The 3,811-nt window shown below is 40.5% G+C and overlaps 1 pseudogene; it reads right to left on the bottom strand.

The window, feature by feature from the left end:
• Positions 1-264: 264 nt before the first annotated feature.
• On the bottom strand, positions 265-359 carry LOC144289363 (U6 spliceosomal RNA; annotated as a pseudogene).
• Positions 360-3,811: the final 3,452 nt, after the last annotated feature.

The raw sequence follows: 3,811 nt of genomic DNA, 5'->3' as shown, positions 1-3,811 counted from the left end.
ATAAGCAGCTAACTGCTTAGGGTACTGTCAAATCTATCTATCTATCTTTCTATCTATCTATCTATCTATCTATCTATCTATCTATCTCCCCATCTATCCAACTATATCCAAAAAGTCAGGAATAGATGAGTAGAAGGCAGAGGTAACACTTCCCCATGAAAAGTCATGAACTTTTGCCCAGTTTCCAGACTGGAGCCAGCTCCCAGAAGCAGAACCTATTGACTGAAGGAGCATCTGAGTCTAGATGATGAAGGTCCCTGTGGCACCACAGCAATTACATACACAGATTTGCATGTCATCCTCTCACAGGGGCTATGCTAATCTTCTCTGTATCTTTCCAATTATATATATATATATATGCTGCTGAAACAAACACTAGCAATCATATACAATAGTGATTCCTCCATTCTTCCCCAATAGGATCTATAGCCACTAACTTGTGTAAAAGCACACTTAGAAAATGGGAATTTCCATATCTTTCAAGGCCTGGTAGATATAGGGTCTAAGTTCAATCTGATACCAGGAGATTGAAAGTGCCACGTTATTCTCTTTCCCATTAGAGTTGGGGGGATAAGGAGTTCAGTTAATAAAGATAATAAATGGAGTTCTGACCCAGGTCTGTCTCAAGTAGGGGCTACTGTCTCTATCAACCCACTTGATTGTCATGTCCCTGGTCCCCAATTATATAATTCAAGTACACATATTTAGCAGTAGGCAGAAACTTAACACTGGTTCCTTGACTTATAGATTAGGAATGGTTGTAGTAAAAAAGCCAAGTAGTAACCCCTGAAACTATCCCAATCCCACCCCCAGAAATTAGAGTAAATTTAAAAAAAAAAAACAAAAAAAACAGCACAATAACAAGATCAGTGCTATATTCAAGGACTTAAAACATGTAGAGGTGATGTTTCCCACCGTATTCCCATTTCATTCACCAAAATAGCTGCTACAAAAATTGGTTGGATCCACTATACCAAACGTGGTATCTTTATTAGAGAATATTAACACAGCCTCAGGTATGCAGTGTGTGGATATTATACTAGCAAACCATAATGCACAAAAAAGAAAATGAGAGCAATTTACATTCACATCGGATACATCCACATCCTATCCCAAGGTTATGCTAATTTTCATGATCTTTGGCATACAATAGGTCGAAGGGGCCTGAATTGTGTAGGAAAGGAAAATAGTTTTCCTTCTACTTATCTGAGGTTCACTGGCTGGGGCCCTATGAACTGTCCTGACAGAAGATGGATTAACAACAGAAAAACAAACAGAACTTTATTAACATATGCACAGCACATGTACTTGGGAGCACTCAAAGATGAGTAAATCAAGTAGTGGTTAGAGCATGGGTTGATATAACATCTTAACAAAAGGGCAATATATTTTTAGAGACATGACAAGACAAAGGTAAGGGACTTTACATTCTAGGAGCAGCATTCTGTGAGAAGGCAAAAATATGGGGAAATTAATAGTACATAAGGGCTAGTTGTAGGCTTATTACATCGGTTCCTTTGGGGACTCTGGGCTGGTAAGTCCCTGGTTATCTCTAGTGATTAACTTCTGTCCTTCCTGTAGAGAAGGAAAGGGGAGCACCTTTATAAATAATCCTGCCTTTAAGCAAATTGAGGGAAGGCAAAGAGCTTTTCTTTTCTTTACTTCTCAACTGCCTTCAAACAAAATAAGCCTATGCCAAAGTGGCATATTTGGAGGTGGCATATTCTGCTAACCTTCAACTGTCTAGATATTTTGAGGGGAATTAATATCATGTTAATTGAAGCAGATGACCAAAAAGTGGCAAATACTATGGATGCCTTAGAAATGCATATGGAAGGGGCACCTAGGTGGCATGGTCGGTTAGGCATCCAACTCTTGATTTCTGTTCAGGTTATTATCTTGGGGCCGTGAGATAGAGATCCACACTGAGCTCTGGGTGTGGAGTCTACTTGAGATTCCCTCTCTTCCTCTCCCTCTGCCCCTTTCCTGCTCATGTGCATGACCTGCTAAGAAAAAGAGAAAAAGAAAGAAAGAAAGAAAGAAAGAAAGAAAGAAAGAAAGAAAGGGAAAGGAAAGGAAAGGAAAGGAAAGGAAAGGAAAGGAAAGGAAAGGAAAGGAAAGGAAAGGAAAGGAAAGGAAAGGAAAGGAAAGGAAAGGAAAGGAAAGGAAGAAAGAAAGAAAAAGAGACATACAATCCAGAGAGTGGGGAAATACCTAATGTTCCCTACCGCAAAGAATGAAACCCAATCCTTGATAGGTTCCTTTGGGTTTTATAGGCAGCATATTCTGCATTAGGAATACAGAAATTACCAATTCACCATGTTGGTTTGAAAACTATTAGTTTCAGTTGAGATCCAGAAAAAGAAAGTTCCCTGTAGTACTTCAGGCTTTGGTTCTGAAGTGCTGACATTTGATCTCTATGGCTCAGCATACTCCATGATACTAGACAGATTGTGCTAGAGAAAGACATTGTTTAGCAAGGCCTAACAGGATGGTCACAGCAGAAACTCCTATAATTTAGAAACAAAGTCATGCCACATGTAGCAAAAAATCATACTCCATTCATAAAACAAGTCTTGTTATAATACTAGATCCTTTAGAAACTGCACATCTGCCCTTGGGAATTAAATGATTGTACGGCCAGAACTACTCATCATACACTGAATACTTTCAGTCCCACCAAATCATCATCATATAAGGCAGTTATAGCAGCAGTCGATAATGAAGTAGGTGTGGCACACCCAGAATCAGACTCAGGCTGGTCCAGAGGGCACAAATAAAGGGGACAGATAGCATGCTCAGAAACCATGTTTCTCTGGTGCCTTTGTCTCAATTTACTTTGGTCACACAGGCATTTTCTATGACTAAGTGATGGGAGAGGAAATATACAAGCTTGATTCACAGATGAGTTGGTTTAGTAAGTGAGTGCAAGCCAAAAATGAAGTATCACTGTACCATGTCACCTTTCAGGGGAAGCCCTGAATGAATGTCATGGGCTTCCATTGGGCAGAGCTTCAAGACATTGCAAGGGATGATGCACTTGGGATGCAGAGATAGTAGGCAAAGAGAAGGGTACATTAAATCACAAGCAGGCTGAAATGGCTTATCTGGTTGGTCAATGGCTTGGAAAGAACCAGATCAAAGGACTGGAAACAAGAAGTCTGGGGAAGTGTCAGGTAAATAGATCTTTGAGAGTAAGCTCCAGGTATGCAGATCTTTGTATCACACCTTAATGCTGAGCAGAGAGCATCCACCTCAGAAGAGGCATTAAACCACTTCATGGGCAAGATGACTCAGTGAGTAGATGTCTTCTAACCTTTGTCCTTGACCACCACAGTGCTCGCATAATGAACTCACAAAGAGAATAGCCACAGTGGCAGAGACTGACGTTATTTGTGATCTGGATAGCAAGCACGACCTCCCTCCTTAATGCTAATCCAACTCCCACCCTTTGCAATATCCGAACCCACTAGCAAAAGAGAACAGAATTGAGACCTCAGAAGAGTACCAAGTGAAACCAAGAAACCTCAAGAAACCTCAAGAAAACCAAGTGGCCACTTGCAGCAAGTTGATATTATTAAATGCCTTCTCCACCCTGCCCCCCAGTAGTGGCAGGTATTCATCACTGACAGAACCAAAGCATATTCCACTTTTGGGTCCACTTGCTCTTAGCTAGCACCACTATCCAAGAGCTAGTAGAGTGTCTGATCTACAAACATATCATAGAAAAACACATTTTACCTAAGAAGGTGCAGCAGCAGACACTATGGTTTGTCTCACTAAAGTTCTTATAAGTTTTCCCCAAAATATG

The sequence above is a fragment of the Canis aureus genome, chromosome 1, assembly GCF_053574225.1.
Source record: "Canis aureus isolate CA01 chromosome 1, VMU_Caureus_v.1.0, whole genome shotgun sequence".
Classification (NCBI taxonomy): domain Eukaryota; kingdom Metazoa; phylum Chordata; class Mammalia; order Carnivora; family Canidae; genus Canis; species Canis aureus.
This window is presented reverse-complemented; position numbering and strand designations above follow the sequence as displayed.